The 19,173-nt window shown below is 38.6% G+C and overlaps 1 protein-coding gene across 1 annotated transcript in view; it reads right to left on the bottom strand.

Annotated features, from left to right (window-relative positions):
- cblc (Cbl proto-oncogene C, E3 ubiquitin protein ligase) overlaps positions 1–19,173 on the bottom strand; it is a 101,402-nt gene that overhangs the window by 50,596 nt on the left and 31,633 nt on the right. The gene's annotated exons all lie outside the window — the stretch shown is intronic.

The raw sequence follows: 19,173 nt of genomic DNA, 5'->3' as shown, positions 1-19,173 counted from the left end.
TAGTGTTAAAAATAAAGAACAAAGACACAGTAAAAAAATCCTCAAAAGAGCATAATACAGTAAGTGCATAAAATCCATGTGTTTCAACCCTCTCTGAGAATTTTGTATTAAGAAACAAATTCAATTTTACTTCTCTTTTTCTATTTAGCCATACTTATAAGCATTTGTCTATGCATGCGACTTTATATTTTGGCATTTCTTGACACATGCTTTATTAATATGTTAACCCCTTTATGCATGTTGGCAAATTAAACTTTAAGGCAGGAACCGGCCTTGAATGAGACTTAGGACCGTAACTGGGTACACTCATCCACACACCCATACTCACTACTACTGGGCCCAATTAGTCACCAGCCACTGCATAATACGTGTTGTTGGGATAAAGGGTAGCAATGATACACCGAGATAAAACAAAAAGAGAACATTTAAACTCCACAAATGTCTGTATAGTGTCCAGGCCAGGATGTAAACTGGGTTTCCTTAAGCTGGACAAAAATCAGTGCCACTAGACTGCCCACTGTTTATATTACACTTTTATTAAATGTAGTAATTGTTTAATCCCTATCCCAGTTACTGGACACAATGCCGGGACCAACAGTGGGTTAGATGCTATTTCACCACCTGGCGCACTCACTCATACCAACCGAGTTTGGAGCTGTCAGAACAACAAACCTGCATAGCTTTAGGATGATTCAGAAAACAAATAGGGTGTTACATCACCTAGCATGACGTATTGAGAACAAATCCAGGGAGGATATTCTTAAGGTAAAGAACACTCTTGTGAGGCCTCATCAGGAATGTGTGTGTGTACTTTTAGTCTTCTATTTAATAAGGCAAGAATTAGTGCTGGAGAAGGCCCACAAAAAGGTTCCAGAAAAGACTGGTGGTGAAAGTGAGTCTTTTCAGTTTAAGGTAACAGAGATAAGGTATTGGCATTATAGAACTGTTTATCTTTATGAAGGAAGTAAATACGATGAATGTCATCTGTTATTTAAAGATGAGTTTGGGATGTCCAACTCTGATCCTGGTGGACTACCGTGGCAGCAATTTTTCCTTCCTGACACTTTCATAATCAGTAATCAGTTTTTACTCTTCATTTTAATTGCCTTCTTTTTAAAACTCTGTCCTCTGAACTGATTCTTTTTTCCTTAAATGGCAGACAAATAAAAATGAGCCAACAAATGACCAACTAAATTGGGGTCTCAAACTCCAACCGTTTTCTTTATTAGAAATTGATACTTGTTGTTAATTAAACCCATTATGTAATTCCATGGCTTGTTGCTGCTCTCATTTTGTCATAGCAGATATTTCCAAAACAGTTGATTATCTTCTTTCTAAGAGCACCATCGAAAGGTTTTGTAGAGCTCAGCAGATCAATACTAAGAACTTTACCTTCCTTTATCTTCAAATCAGTAACGGCACACGTGCAGTGAATACACTTGACTTGAGCATTCCTAGTTTTCGTACTCTTTCTCTGTACGTTTACCATTCATTTGCTCAAAATTTGATGCACTTGCTGCTTCCTGAGCTACTCTTTGTTTCTCCACCCTAGCGGCCCGCTTCTTCTTTTTTTCCATCAGCATCTTTTCGCGTTAAAACTGATAAAGTCATTGTTTGTGTTGCAATTACCTAGTACATTTTCCTTAATTTTTCACTTAAGTTGGCACTTAAGTCTTTAATTTGCCTTTGTGAATTCCCCTTGGGATTAATAAAGTATCTATCTATCTATCTATCTATCTATCTATCTATCTATCTATCTATCTATCTATCTATCTATCTATCTATCTATCTATCTATCTATCTATCTATCTATCTATCTATCTATCTATCTATCTATCTATCTATCTATCTATCTATCAAGAATGATTTAAGATATGAAGAGGTAGGGGAAGTGATGGCAAAGGTGGTAGGGATGAGAACGGCGCCCATATGCATGCGCCACACGGCTGCCATGCTGGCCGCTGCTGAGAGTTGATTCTACAATAAAATAAAATAAAAATAAAAAGAGGAATAACCTTGGAGGTCAACCTTCACCCCGAAAGTAGATAGTAGATGTCACATAGTATATGTGTACCAAATTTTAGGTTAATAGGTCAAACGGTTTGCGAGCTACATGTGATTTAAGATCCTGGACAGACAAATGGACAGCCATGGTAGCATATAATATATAAAGATATTGTATGTGATGGATCATTTTATGTCTCTTTATTGTTTGCCTGTTAATTAAGAACAATGAAACCATTCAGGGGTCTGACTCTTACATGGCAAGTCAGTTACAATGATGGCAAAAGAGGTTAATTAAAAGCAACTGGTCACTAATTAAGAAAATAAAATGAAAACCTGCAGCCATGGTAGCCCTCTAAGATCAGAGTTGGACACACCTGATCTAGAACACTGGAGAATGAATGGAAGTATATTAAGATGAAATTTCTGCACAACTTAGATGGTTATCTTCACATAGACAATAAAATGATGTAGAATAAGTTACTAAGTAGTGAAGTGGACAGTACTAATTTAAGGACATTAAAATCTTGACTTAATATTTTTAAAAACTGAGTACGGATGGACAGGTTATGCTGGACTGAATGGCTTGTTCTTATTAGAGAGAATGTGCAAAGTCCACACTGACAGTGACAAGGCTGGGATTCAAACGCAGTGTCTTAAACTTGTGAGGCAGCATGCTAAACCCTGGGTAAGACTGCAAATTCTGAGGATTTCAAATTGGTCCTGGTTACTGACAATCTATTGTCAGGACTGTGTTGGGCCTCACTCCAGCTTCTTCTAACACTTGTATGTGTTAACAATATTCAGTTTAGGTCGGAGCTTGCAAGAGCAAAACTTCAAGCATAATCAGTGTTCTCCAGGGGAGATGGTCATTAGAGCTGCAGTCATCTGATTGGTCTATAAAATACTCCAGTTGGCCATGGCCCCTTACTGTGGTTAGCATAGCTACTGTTTTTCAGTCCCTCTCTCCAAGACATTTCCTGGATTTTTGCATCCAGCACTTTTGAGGCATCTTATATTATTTCTAGTAATTAATTCCTTTAGTCTTTGTGTGTTGGTTTTAGTTTATTCTTGAGAAATTCAGCAATAGTGTATTGTGCTCATCTCTTTGAGACATTTGTGTTAGGATTTTTCTGACTTTTGATCTTATGTCTTCTGTTCTGCTTTTGGGGTTTCACTTCAATAATTAGTAATCATTAACTTTATTGTTAATTGATTTAATTATTATGGTATTCATTATCTTTTGTTGCTTGTAATTGTGTAATATTTTGATATTAAATTAATATTGTTTTTTTTTCCTTGGTTCATTTATTGAATAATTATTAAGAAATCACACCTTTATTTATTTTAATCATTTCTTTCAATACATCTCTAAAAGCTTTAATTTATAGTGTTCGTTTAGTTTAAGAATTGTATTTTGAATGTTTTGCCTATCCTTTTTTGTATAAAAATCATAACAGCTCTGTGATCCTGAAGAAATTATTCAGGCAGTGATTCAGTGGTATATAACTTTTTATCCTTTTTGGACTTATTCCAGTTCAGATTTTAGGAAGCTAGAGCTATCCCAGAAGCACTGGACACAAGTCAGGTGCCAGCCTTAGACAAGCTACCATATTATTATTGGGTACACACATATACTGTTTGTTACTGGGATGTATTTAGGGTCACATATCAACTTAACTTGTGTTGGGAATGTACCATTTAGGTTTGAAGGAAATATATGACCAGAAGATCATGTAACCAGAAGAGACTAGGCTGAGATGTGGTCAGGAACAGATGAAAACATCAACTGTTATAGCCTTTATATTGCAAAATCAAGAATCAGAGTCAAAATAGTGGTAACATGAAGATGTCACTTGCTCTGTCCTGCCCACATGACCTGTAGTATGTATCGTGGTGTCCAAACAAGAAAACATTCACAAAATGGTAATGTGCTGATGTCACTACAATAAAAATAGTAAACATCTAAAAATACAGAATTCACTTGTAAACTTGTTAACCTTGTTAGCCTCATATCATCTTGATAAACATATTAGGAACACTTGATAGATTACAGCTTTTGTAAGGGTTTACATTCTGTTTATTATTTGTGTGTTATACAGTATAAATTTTAGTAAGGAACAGGTAATCCATATGCATAATTACACTTCAAGAAGCAGGAATTTCTAGCTGGCACAAAGTTAAAAACTTCGGACATGAGCGCCAGTGGGCTTTGTGCCCTAGGAACCAAGTTACTCGAACTACTCTATAACATTTCTATAATTATTTACCCCTCTAATGCTGATCTTTCTGATCATAAAATAGGTCATTACGATAGCAATTGACACAAAGAATTCATAATCAGTTGCTGAATTACAGTATTTGAGGGTTTCTAGAGTGCCTCTTTTTCTCTTGCATGATTTGGCTCAAAAACCAATCAGCACATCATCATCTCAATACAGGCTTAATTTTTCAGTTTGCTATTTTTCCATCCAGTGGTTTTAGCTCTAGACTGTCCTCAAGGAACTGTGACACAGAGACACACACACACACACACACAGACAGATACACAACCATCATCGAGAGGTCAATGTTTTTGGTATCGGGGGACCCTAAAATGTCGAGATCCATTGAAAACCGAAGATTGATATTTTTGACGAATCTAAAGCTTTTGCTCCTCCCCCATAGACAATAGGTTTTAGTTGGGGAGGGCGCAAAGCTGTAGTGCGATTAATGATTAAAAAGGACTAAAACCTATAAGAACATGTAAATTAATATTTAGGCACTGTTTATTTATATTTATTATATTATTATTATTTATCTATTTTTTCACCAGGCAACTGGTGAAAACTTCTTTTTTAAGGTAAGCTTTGTTTCAGATAAGTAAAATATGGCAGCTTGTAATTATGAGAACCATTTTATTTTCTTTAATATCCATATGTTTTATGGATCTGCGGTGGGTTGGCACCCTGCCCAGGATTGGTTCCCTGCCTTGTGCCCTGTGTTGGCTGGGATTGGCTCCAGCAGACCCCTGTGACCCTGTGTTCGGATTCAGCGGGTTGGAAAATGGATGGATGGATGGATGTTTTATGGATAAATATTTTCTGTATGGATTTATTTTTGTACATAAATATTTTCTGTATTTGAACAATAAGCCTTCAGAATTTAATTTTGTTAATAAAAAATGACAGGTAATACCCGTGGTCCATTGTTTAATTATAAAAATACCAAAGTTAACAGTTTACTATAGAACATTAGACTACTACAGGAGCTTAGTGTAAAAAGCATTTTAAAGGGAAATAAAAAACAAAAATTGGAATCTGTATCGGATTTAGCCAATTCAGTGACATGAAATTGGGGATCGGTATAGGCTGTAAAAAACTTGATCAGAACATCCCTACTAACCACTACACCACTGATAATATGAACTTATGATTTTAGAGTTACTGTGAAAAAGGATCAACTAAATTAACAAATGTCTGTTAATATTTAAGTATTAGCGTGCAAGACCATTAACTCTAGTCTGTACAAGCTGAGTTTCAATGTGTTTAGCATTTTTTGATAAGCTGCTGCATCAATCAAATGATGAAGCTTGAGAGTCAAATGATATCTGCGCTTGGTGCACTTGTTTTGATATTTGTTATATGGGCAATCCACTGTTGTACTGTCAATGAGTGTTATTCAGCTATACCCTTATTCTTCTGCATAAAGTATCTGAACTGACATTTTAGGCAGCAATGCAAGAGCCATCTATGAATGGGCTGCTACATCAGTAGGGAGAAGTTGATATGTTTGGACCTTGGAGAAAACTCATGTGAAATTTTTGCATATTCCACACCAGATGAGAACAGAGTCAAACTGGGACTCAGCTGGAATAAGATGGCAACAGTTGCTCATGCCACAAAACCTAATCTCACTCACTTAAAGCTTAATTTGTATGAAGTGTGCATACATTCATGCTGACCAATATTTTAGCCTTACTCAAAATAAACTCTTATGCAAAGTTTAAAAAAAAACTCTTTTTTAGACACACAGAAAGGCACGCAAAGTGCTTACACATACACAGAAGTACAAAACACCCACATATCACTACAGGAAATGAAGGTATCAGCATCCTGTCCTAGCGTCCAGGCCTTGCGGTGAGCACATTTTCCATTTGCTGGTGGACTTGAGTGTTTTTCGAGCTGACTAAGTCATATGAAGCAGTCAACAAACACAGAAGTGCAGCATATATAGACTCCATCCTAGACCTATCTTATTGAACAGGGTGGTTGAAAGATCTTTGCCAAATACATTGCTAATTCTTGTTTTAGGAGAAACCCTTCAGCTTTAACTGTGACACCTTGCCTTCTCTGAATCTCATCTCTATATAGACTTGAAGCAGTTTTTATGCTGTGTTCATGTGATGTTTAGTGGAATTAATACATTATCAGCGGGGTGTGGGTGGCTTACTAGGTGTCCCTCATGTCTGACTAATACCATAAAGGCGGTCATAAAGCCCTCATTTAATAACTGCACTGCTATGAAGTTCACAGTATTGAATAAATAGTCACCTATATGTGTTATGGGATGAATAATCGTCAATGTTAGAGAGAACGTCTTAGAGCTCCTGCCAGGCCCATCATACTGTGCATCATGGCCTCTCAGACTCAGTTACATTAGATAGATAGATAGATAGATAGATAGATAGATAGATAGATAGATAGATAGATAGATAGATAGATAGATAGATAGATAGATAGATAGATAGATAGATAGATAGATAGATAGATAGATAGATAGATAGATAGATAGATAGATAGATAGATAGATAGATAGATAGAGTACCACAGTGCAGCCAGCTTCTGAAACAGGAGGGATCTGCGCTGGTATCCTGAAGGTTGCCGGTTCGAATCCCCGTCACTGCCAAAAGAGATCCTACTCTGCTGGGCCCTTGAGCAAGACCCTTAACCTGTAATTGCTCCAGGGGCGCTGTACAATGGCTGACCCTGCGCTCCGACCCCAAGGGGTATGCGAAAACTAACAAATTTCTAATACGAGAAATCGTATAAGACGAAATAAAGAACAAAAAAAAAAAAAAAATTTAATAGAACAGATTCTTGTGAAATTAGACCATGCTATAAATATGAAGGGCTGTTTAAAGTGTGTTCCTGTTTATAAGACATTTTGAAACTTGATGTAGACATATTCCTGTTACCAGTGGATCTGCCTTGAGCAAATTGTTCAGTTTAAGAGCTAGAGTTTTAAATGATTTAAATGAATTCAAGACAGCACAGGGGATCAGCAGTTAGCACTGAAATCTCATATCTTCAGGTGGCAGGATTCTAATCTTGGACTGATCTCTGCCATCATCCATATGAATTTTTATCTGGATGCTCCACTGTATTTTCCATGTTTTTCCATAAGAGAAGTACTGAACAGTAATCTAATCTTATAAATGTTAGCTTATGCATGTTCAATTAATAATGGCAAAATTAAATCTGTTATGTGATGTTTGTTACCTGATGGTAGGTTTACCAAAATTTAGGTTCAGCATAACTTGACGTGATAGATTGACTGGCTGGTCTGGCCCAGCGGGAGTGTGCACATGAAAATACTCAGGAGAAATTGAAGGAGTTGAACCTTTTTGGTTTGACCAAACAGAGAATAATAGTGACATTACTGAAGTGTTTAAAGTTATTAAAGATTTTATTCCAGTGGATCCCAACTTTTACTTTATAATAAATTATTTAACAAGAATAAATGGACATGGTTGGAAACTGGTTAAGGACAGATTTTGCACAAATGTTAGAAAGTTTTTCTTCACAGAGAACCATAGACACATGGAGTAAATTACCAAGTAGTGTGGTGGAGACTCTTCCTATGAAGTCAGCAGATGGATTGGGAGAGCATGAGGAGGTCATGAGGTCACTGGAAAGGGGTGTGTGGTGCTCCTGACACCTATGCAAAAGGTCCAAGTCTTTAGAGTCCTGGTACTCCCGTCTTGCTATATGGTTGCTGGACATGGATGCTATCCAGTGACCTGATACGAAAACTGGACTCCTTTGGTACTGTGTCTCTTCGGAGAATTCTTGGGCACAGCTGGCTTGACTTTGTGTCAAATGATCGGTTGCTCATGGAGTCCCAAATGAAGCACATTAACTGCATTGTGAGGGAGTGTCAGTTACGGCACTATGGCCATGTTGCACGATTCCCTGAGGGTGATCCAGCTTTCAGGATCCTCATTGTTGAGGACCAGAGTGGCTGGACCAGGCCAAGGGGTTTGGAAGGAAAGTCTGTTCAAACAGGAGTAGACGCTTAAAGCTCCCCACAGAATGGGCTTGGGATAGACTTATTCTCAGTAAAGGGAAGGTGATGTCATCAGTGGCACCAATATACTATTTGCTTGAGGCAGTTTGATATCATATACTGTACAATGGTTTGTGGTATGCTGTTTGTAGGAGATTATTCACATTGTCTGACTGCATCTTAGGTTTTACACCAAAATGCAAGCATCTACAAAGTTGAGGTTAAACTGAAAAGCTAAGAGAGCTTTAAAATTTCACAGTGAAATTTAACTCTAGATTGCACATGAAGCTTAAAATGGCTGTTATTGCTCATTGATAAATTTTTGGCCACAAATATAATTATTTAATTATTATGGTGCATAATAAACAGGCAACAAAAAGTTATCTTTATAAAGTAAAATAAGTTTACCCTCTGAAAGTCCTAATATTTTTGACCAAACCAATGTGAAAACTGAGATAATTTGAATATTTCAAAGTATGTAAAAATGTACTACAGTAGTATGCTACACATGCTTAGTTAAACAATTTAAATAATGTGGTCTTTAATGTGTACCATTAGTTGTCATGTGCAGGAAACAGTGAAGTATAAATGGTGTGCTAACTGTGAATTTTACAGGATCATCAACAGTGACAAAACTGAAAATTAGGGTGGGTAGCTTGTACACAGGAAACTTGACGCAAGTTAACACATTTTAAAATTTTAAAATATGATTAAAGCTTTAATGGATAAAACTGAATTCGCACATGAAATAAAACCTATTATAAAATGTCAATCATGATGGAAATTGCTATTAAAGATAAATCTTGTAATAAAGTCTACTACCAAAAGCAAAAACAAAGCTCACAATTCTCGTCTGATTAATTGAATGAATTAGTGTCCAGAGGGTCCCTCAGGCATGAGCCCACATATTACAAGAGGTATCCTTAAGGAATATGCTGTATATTCCATGTACTGTATGTACTGTACTGAATATGTACTGTATTGCCTCTCATGTGCTGCTGGACACAGTACAAAAAAATCTAAAGTGAAAAGAGCTTTATTGCATAACTCAGGAAAAATCACAAACAATTTATTGTAACAACAAAAGACAGAAGTTTTCCTTTTTTTAATTTTCTTGCATTCTATTCATTCTGGTGTGTGTTTAGATTATAATGTATGTGTTTCTATCTATCTATCTATCTATCTATCTATCTATCTATCTATCTATCTATCTATCTATCTATCTATCTATCTATCTATCTATCTATTTAAAAAGTTTCTATAAAAATAAAATGCAACCTGAGGACAATTATTATTATTATTATTATTATTATCCATCCATTTTCCAACCCGCTGAATCCGAAAACAGGGTCACGGGGGTCTGCTGGAGCCAATCCCAGCCAACACAGGGCACAAGGCAGGAACCAATCCCGGGCAGGGTGCCAACCCACCGCAGGACACACACAAACACACCCACACACCCAGCACACACTAGGGCCAATTTAGAATCGCCAATCCACCTAACCTGCATGTCTTTGGACTGTGGGAGGAAACCAGAGCGCCCGGAGGAAACCCACGCAGACACGGGGAGAACATGCAAACTCCACGCAGGGAGGAACCGGGAAGCGAACCCAGGTCTCCTAACTGCGAGGCGGCAGCGCTACCACTGAACCACCTTGCCGCCCTATTATTAGTATTATTATTATTATTATTATTATTATTAATAAAAACTTAATTTAGAGAAAACACCATAAATAATAAATGTGTGTGTTTGTGCTCTCTTTCTATTGATTTTATGAATCAGAACTGTACACTAAAACATACTTGAAATTATAATAATAATTACAATTGTACATGACTAGCAAAGCCCGGCAGCCACTGTGGTCCTCCAGGACTGACTTTGCCTAAAAGATCATTAAATTTTCTACATTTTTAACAAACACTGTTTCTGTATCTCTGTATAATTCAAAACTTGGATCTGAACACTCATTTAATTTCTTAAGAGGCTACAATTTAGTCAGTACATTCTCTGTACAGTCCAACACAATGCATTTTTTAAGTATCAGGGTCAAACAGTTACTATGAACCTGCTGCCTTGCCATTTGAGGCCCACAACTCTAGCTGTGAGACACTACTGTCTGACATAAACCCAAATATGACACAGAGAGCAGTAAGAGACATTACCCCTTCAGTATGGTTTCCTTTCTAAATGATGTCTATCAGTCAAGGCCAACTTAGATGCATTTTTACAGTAGCTATGAGCACCAAACATTTCTTAATATTATGAGACAATATTTTACAGTAAGCACCTCTATTTGTCAGACAAAATGAATGCAGTAGATAACATTTACTATCACATTTATTTGCGTGGATACAGCTAGTATCATAATCATTGCTGAGCGATTTGATTTTTGATTTGTGAAACTACAAATGTTGATTAAACCCTCTACATAACGATTTAGATTTTTCAGTTCATACCAATCCTATTAGACTATATTACTACAATATTGCAAAACAGTAATATTGAATGACACAAATTCTACATTGTTCAGCTAGACACTGCCTCAAGGAAATGGTCGGCTGACAACGTGTCAACTGCCTGAACGCCCTCTTCCAGACAATCCCTCTCCTGCCCATGAGTCACTGAAACCATAATAGCTGCCATTTCCTTTGTAATTAAAAGTAAAGTTCATGATACCCTAGAAAAAGCACAAACTGGGATTTTCTTGGAACTTTCTTACATAGCTGAAAGCATTATTTTCATTAAAGGGTGGTTGTGTTATGCTTCTGTTGTCTTGCCAAGGCTGATGCCCCTTAGGTGCAGACTAAGAAAGCATAGACAGAAGAGTTGAATTGTTCATGGACCAGTAGGTACTGCCTTGTGTTTAATGGTAAGCCCTTAAAGATAATAATGCATGGTTTGTAGGTTGGTCTTTAAGCACCTTGGAGTAATTAAACATAACATGACTGTCAGGTCAGGTCAGGTCAGGTTGGGGAGCATACACTGGTACAGCGTGTTGCTGCACCCACCACATGACGAAGCCACTCAGGATCCTGGTTAGCAACCCCCCAGGCAGACACATGGTCCGGTCCCACCTTCTGGAAATTACCCTATATCTGCTGCAGCCAGGTTTTATGTAGGCAACCCCTTGGCCTAGTCCAGCCACTCGGGTTCTCAACAATGAAGATCCTGTGAGCTGGATCACCCTCGGGGAATCGCACCACATGGCCGTCGTGCCGTAACTGACGCTCCCTCACAATGCAGGTAATGTGCCTCATTGGGACTCCGTGAGCAACCGCTCATTCGACACGAAGTCAAACCAGTCGTACCCAAGGATTCTCCGAAGAGACACAGTACCAAAGGAGTCCAGTCTTCATGTCAGGTCACTTGATAGCGTCCGTGTCTCACAACCATATAGCCAGACAGGAAGCACTAGGACTCTAAAGACTTGGACCTTCGTCCTTTTGCGTAGATATTGGGAGCGCCACACACCCCTTTCCAGCGACCTCATGACCCCCCATGCTCTCCCAAACTGTCTACTGACATCATAGGAAGAGTCACCAGAGACATGAATGTCACTGCCAAGGTAAGTAAACCTCTCGACGAGGTCAACACTCTCTCCACAAACAGAAACACTGCTGATGGCTACACCCTGGATCTTGTTTTTTTTCCAGGATATTCGCAAGCCCAGACACAGACTCCTCTATCAGTCTCTCGAGAGCCTTGATCTGAGCCTCCATTGACTCCGTGAAGATCACAGCATCATCAGTAAAATCAAGATCAGTGAATCTTTCTTTGCCAACAGATGCCCTACAGCTGCAGGACCCCACAACCTTGCCCAACACCCAGTCCGGGCAAACATCAAACAGAGTAGGAGAAAGAACACAATTCTGATGAACCCCAGAATGAACTGGGATAAATGCAGAGGTTCTGCCTCCACTCTAAACAGCACTCACAGTACCAGTGTACAGGCCGGCCATGATATCCAGCAACCTTGAGAAGATCCTGTGAAGTCTCAGGATGTTCTACAGGGCAGCCCGATCAACTAAGTCAAACGCTTTACAAAAATCGACAAAGGCTGCAAAGAGATTTGCGTTTGCTCTATGTCAGTGCCAGGATTCCGTTAATGGAAGACTTCTTAGGCGTAGAACCAGACTGTTACGGTCGCTGGTAGGTGAGCAAATGATCATGGAACCTATTGAGGACAACCCTAGCAAGGACCTTACCTGGCACTTGGAGCAGTGTTATCCCCCTGTAGCTGCCGCAATCTAGGTGATCACCCTTTCCAGATAGGGGCAACAAGTCCTGTTTTCCAGTCAGCTGGGATGATGCCAGTCTCCCAAATAAAAGCAAAGATACCTTGTAATGCAAGGAAGGACAGCTTTACCACCAGCCTGGAAAGGTTCACCCCGGATAACACATGATTGGTAGAAATAAAAAGGCATCTTAATGTTTACATATCATTGTCAATCCTCAAAATAAACGCATAAAAAGATAAGGGTGCACTTATGGGCAGAACAACTTGTAATGATCCCTACCATTTCATTTAAAGCAGCAAAAGAGAACACAATATAAAACTCCCTGAAGGCACAAATTTTAAAGAAATTTGCTGTGTGTTTCTCCTGCATTAAAATTTTTCCATACTCCATGTTCCAATAGGATTCAACATGCCTTTGATTTTCTCAGAGGTTTGCACAGAACCTTTAAGGTCAGTGCACTTCCTGTGTTATTCATTTTGAAATCGGAGTGGGGATTATTAATTTCTTTCACTTTGTGACCATGATCTTTGTGGTATTCATATGATGTTATGGGTGGAGGGAGGGGTTAGTGCTGAAATGATAGATAGATAGATAGATAGATAGATAGATAGATAGATAGATAGATAGATAGATAGATAGATAGATAGATAGATAGATAGATAGATAGATAGATAGATAGATAGATAGATAGATAGATAGATAGATAGATAGATAGATAGATAGATAGATAAAAAGGAAATCTTCTGAATGAGATTTAGGAAACAAAAGCCTGTGGTTTATACACAACATTTTGGGGTAAGTTTCTTTTCCTGGTTTTGTAACACTAGATAAGCTGCTAGTTGAGTGTCCATGGTCCAATCTGTACATTAATATACAGTTTGTTTACTTTATAGATATAGTGTCTCCATGAGTCCTTAGGCAGCCTGTCAGTTACTAATGCAGAATTTACTCTAATTTTGTAGTTTTATTTTTTGTATTGGTTTGATAGGAAGAGACATGGTGACTTGTTTTTTTCATGAAAAGAGTTTAAGGTCCATAGGGCATGATGGGGAGTTGTTGTGAATTCTATGTTTTGCATTCTGGAACTTATTTGGAGGCTATCTGAATTTTAACTGTATATTTTTGAGATGTTTAAAAAAAAATCATCATGATGTCATTTTGCATCATCTTTGGTTTGTTGCCACTTTGGCACTGCTGTGTTGTGTTCAGGTTTATATGGCATAGATAACATGGAGGCTTCTGCATCTACATAGTGGGCCCAAGAAGTCCCACTTTTCAAATCTTTATTGCTTAGCATTCTAGTGTTAGATGTTGCTTAAAGGTACTACCAGGGAGATGTAAGCATTAGGATCTTTGTTTTGCCTTTTGGTCACTGATCATTTCAATTTTTTTTTTTTGATTTGTTAGCTTTGGCTCAATTTTTGACTTCCCTGTTTTTGATATTTGCTTCTTTCATGACTCTTTCTTGACTCATTTCTTTAACGCAAAGTCTATTTCCTGGTTATAATTTAGTCTGCTTCACAGAATCCACCTCCTTATTCTTTTCAGATATTCAATCGATTAATATTTTTTAGGAGTATAAACAGTGATGAGTCAAACGCCAACCTCAGATTGATACAAATTCATATGAGTTCTTGCAAAAAAGTATTTTCTGTCTGGATTAGGAGTGCTTATTTAGAATGTATTGCAGAGAGGAAAAAGGGGGCAGTAGGGACCATTAGTTTAATGATCTATGGCAATCACACATTTATAGATCTATAATTGAGTGTGGTGGGTGTCATGTCTGATAGCAGAGCCACACAAACAAGAGACTTTGAAGTGTACAAAGGCAACAAAAAACAAGCATGCAGTTATTTCTAACATTGCTTTGGCCGTAGCCTCGCTGACTTTGTTGGGTAGTCCACCCCATTAGATGAGAAGCTGTTGCACAACTCACCACAGTTATATTCTGTTTCGATCATTGCTAATTGCTGCAGTTTGTACTATTTTGATCATTCTTGTATTACCAGAACTTGAAGAGTATTATTAATACAGTACGTTCGTTATGAAGTTCCAAGGTGTCAAAGTGGCATTGTTACAGCCCAAGTGATCTGCTTTCAATTCCAAATCTATACGGGTTTTCAAAGTCTCCTCCTTCCTCCTACATTCTATAGATGTGCACAATTGGCAACTCAAAAAAGGCATGGTGGCCTGGCTTAGTGTGCACATGAATGCTCCCTCTGATGTACTGATATCTCATTCTGAGCAGATTTCCGCCTCACATCAGACACCCCATATGACTTTGTTTCAGAAATATGGATTCACTAAAATGGATTCATGGAATGACTTGAATGGCGATTCTTGCATTATCTTTTCAGTGGCTTTTGTGATATGCTTGCATTCTGTCTTTACACCCTTTGTCTCATAATATGCACTACCAGTGTATATGTTTATATGATAATTTTATTTTAATTGGTTAGTAAATTGTTACAAACTGAAATACAAATAAGATATGAAATAAAATAAAACATCTCTATAAATACACTTTGAGGTATACACTGATCACCACTGAGTTCAGACCTGGTCACCATCTGTGTAGAGTTCGCATGTTCTCGCTGTCTCTGCATGTACTTCAGCTTTCATTCTGCATCCCAAAAGACATGCAGGTTGGATTAAGCATCCATCCATCCATTTTCCAACCCGCTGAATCCGAACACAGGGTCACGGGGGTCTGCTGGAGCCAATTCCAGCCAACACAGGGCACAAGGCAGGGTGCCAATCCACCGCAGGACACACACAAACACACCCACACACCAAGCACACACTAGGGCCAATTTAGAATCACCAATCCACCTAACCTGCATGTCTTTGGACTGTGGGAGGAAACCAGAGAGCCCGGAGGAAACCCACGCAGACACGGGGAGAACATGCAAACTCCACGCAGGGAGGACCCAGGAAGTGAACCCAGGTCTCCTAACTGCGAGGCAGCAGCACTACCACTGCGCCACCGTGCCGCCCTCTTGGATTAAGCAGCCCCTTATAATTGCGTGTGAATATGTGTAGGAATGCACCCCAATTTCTCTGCGATTCTTTGATGTTTACTTGTCTGATATAATAATTAGCAGCTGAGTATATTGCCATTGTAAAAAAGTTAATGTTTGATGCTCATAGCTACTGTAAAAGTGCATCTAAGTTGGGACCAAGGCCTTGACTGATAGACATCATTTAGAAAGGAAGAAAATCAGGTAAGCTGATTTGCATTTTCTATTAAATGAAATAAAGTTATATATTTTACTACATTTTTGTTTTTCTTGGTGCCAGAGTACTACCACTACCACTATCACTACTATTACTACTAGTACTACTGCACACTGGGAGCCTCATCAGCATTCCTGTCTTACAACCCATTCCACCAGCATGCAGTCTAATATCCCCTTAACCTTAAGAAAGTGTAGTAATGAATGTATGGATGAATATTATTTGTCAGTTTCTATGACTAGAAATAAGCCAGGTTACACAAAATGCATGAATTTCACCACCAATTTCTCTGCTGTTTCAGTACAGGGTTGCACTATAGAGAGTCAAAGTGCAACATTACTGAGAGAGCACGCGGCTGGAACCCACCATAGATGGGTGGCCAGTTAATTTCAGGGCAAATTCATTTTCCTTGCCACACTCAAACAGCAAAATTTACAGTAGCCAAATAACTGAATATGGACATATTGGAATGTATGGGCAAAATGAAGTTGCCAGGCAGAACTCCAAACTGAATTTCTGAAACTTTGAGAGAACAACACTAACCACTGTGCCACCATGCTACCTTATTATTATTACCATTATTATTATTGCTTATTGTTATTAATAGTAGCAGTTGTAGTATAATATTTTCCATAAAATAACATTCTCAAGCATGCTTAATCAAATAAGAGTGTTGGAAGGCAGAGTCTCAGAGCGAGCCAAGAAACAGACTTGGACAGGACAACAGTTCATCATAGGGCCCACTTACACACACCCACACTTGGGCCAGTTTGCAATTAACCTAACCAGCACATCTTTGGGAATGTGGGTGGGAAAACAGAATATGCAGAAGAAAACACACATAAACATGAGAACAGTATGCAAATTCGGTATAAATTGTGACCCAGACTGAATATTGAACATGGCTGCACTGCCCACCTCTCCATCATGCAGGCCTTTTAATGTCTGCCACTGAAATATCAATACTGTTGTACCTAGTTTATACTGTTTTATTAATGTAAAATGCTTCAGGAAACTTGCAGGTTATATGTTGTTTGAATTTCAAACTTACTATTAGCTATAAAGAGTGTAATCTGTTCAAATAGAAATGTAAGGCAGCATGAGGCAACAAATATGCTGGTGCAAGATTTTAATTTGTGTAAGATGAAATAGCTTCGGTTGGAAGAACAGTGAATTGTGTAATTCTTGGACTGGCTGATATATTATGGAGACGATCAGACCTGCTATGAACAATATTATCCATATTTTCAAAGACGTACATGTACAGAATTTGACCTTGAAGAGGGATTTTAAAAGGGTTCCTCTTAGAAGCATGTATATATATCCATCCATTTTCCAACCCGCTGAATCCGAACACAGGGTCACGGGGGTCTGCTGGAGCCAATCCCAGCCAACAGAGGGCACAAGGCAGGAACCAATCCCGGGCAGGGTGCCAACCCACCACAGATATATATATATATATATATATATATATATATATATATGTACTGGAGAATATAACTTGACAAATATGCTCGAACGGGACACACAGACCTCAAAAGTGGAGCCCCCTTAGGAGCGGGGCCCCACTTGCCACCACCAAACGCCACTCTTGGGTGAAGGGCTGTGTCAGTATGCATCTGTCAAAGGCGAAAATATCTAATGGTTACTTCTCTGCCGTAATAATAGAAAAGAAGGTCAGAGACACAACCTGTTGGTTGTATAGACATCATCACTAGAAAACTGATGTGCTGGTCATAAGTAACTTTCCCGGCACATGTAGGAACGAGGGGCTCAATGACAGCCAGCCTGATGTCACCTATACATGAGTGTGCCTTTGTAGCTTAGAAACTGACCTGTATATAGAATGATGGGGGGGACCTCCCTGCATTGCTATCGAGGTGATTCTTTCTATCCAAATAGTTCCAGGTTTTTATGCGGTGGACAGCACTTAGCTGTGACACCACAGAGCAAATTCCTGCACATAGACTCTTAGACTCTCAACCTTTGTTTCTGTTTGTTTTTTTTTTTATTCTGGAAGTTACCATGACCTACTGTTAGATTATGCCCTGTGAATGAACTAGCATTCCACCCAAATTGACATTGCTAAGCTAGCTGTATTAAATAGGACTAATTAATTGTTGGGAGTGGAATTTTGGATGCCAAGGGGAGTAACACTTACAGAGTCAAGGTTCTCTTAGTTGTGATTTAAGTGTATTCTTAAAATTTTTTTGCCGTAGTTTAGTCTAGCAAACCAAAACACCATATTCATACAATCGCTTACCATAAATGGTTATGTGTTTCCAGGCAGCCAATAATGTTTCACTGGCCTTTAATTTATTGTGTTTTCACACCTGGATTTTACAGATGGTGGAAGCTCAGACCGACTCTCACAATTTTAGCAATTTATGATCAATTGACCCTCGTGAGTAGAAACGTTTCACACTGTGGTCACTTTGTTTTACTGTTTGCAGATGGTTTGCTTGAGCCATCATTTTGACAAATTGAGTGATAAGCATGCAGGCTGTTTGGCTGTTTTATGTTTGTGTGGGATTTCTGTTTCTTAGGTCTCTTCATTTTGAGGCTGTGTTCTGCAACACTTCCTGTGCGTGGAGCCAACAAACAAAACATCTTTTTAAAGCTTCAGAAATTGGATTCTTTAACCCAAGGCAACTGAAGTTGCAGGTGGGGGCACTAATTTACTGTTCATCATGTACATGTGGACAAAAGCTTAGAATGGGCAAAACTCAACTAGCCTTTGTGACATGTTAATTAAAGCTGAATTATTGTCATTTAATGGGTCAACTCATGCACAGCCTGGTCTGCCCACACGATGAAGCCATGAATGTCAAGGCACTGTAAATAAGTTTACTTCAAAATGCACTGCTTCCTTTTAATGAGAGTATGTGTGATTGAGAGTTCTGTTTTCTGTCAGATATCACTGATCGCCTGCATAATAGCTGCCCGCCCACACTGACCTAGAGAGCTGCACATGCAGATTAAATTGATGAAAGCAGATTAATGGTTATTATTGAACATTTGGCACTGAGGCACAGAAGCAGCAGGCCTGGCACTGTCTTATCAGCAACTGACTCTTTCTCAGTTATCACAGACTTATCTCTTTTTACACATGGCATCTAATTTGAAAAAATTGTCTGCAGAGTAAATTGGTCAGTGCCTCTCTGTAGCCTACAAAGCCACAGGGCAGTAGAATGGTGTCTGAACAGAAGGTGATGATAATGGTAAGTTGTTAAAATGACTCAAACGTGCATGCAGAACAGCTGACCGTTTCAAGAACACTTGACTGTTCAGTCTACTTCACTTATTTGAATGTCTTCTTTCCCCTCCATCATTATAGGCCCTCCAACAACATATTTGAGCTGTTTGCATCAAACTGCCAATAAAGATAAACTTCTTGTGGGCCGCTTTCAGTGCAACTTCCTATTG

The sequence above is a fragment of the Erpetoichthys calabaricus genome, chromosome 17 (assembly GCF_900747795.2).
Source record: "Erpetoichthys calabaricus chromosome 17, fErpCal1.3, whole genome shotgun sequence".
Classification (NCBI taxonomy): Eukaryota; Metazoa; Chordata; class Cladistia; order Polypteriformes; family Polypteridae; genus Erpetoichthys; species Erpetoichthys calabaricus.
This window is presented reverse-complemented; position numbering and strand designations above follow the sequence as displayed.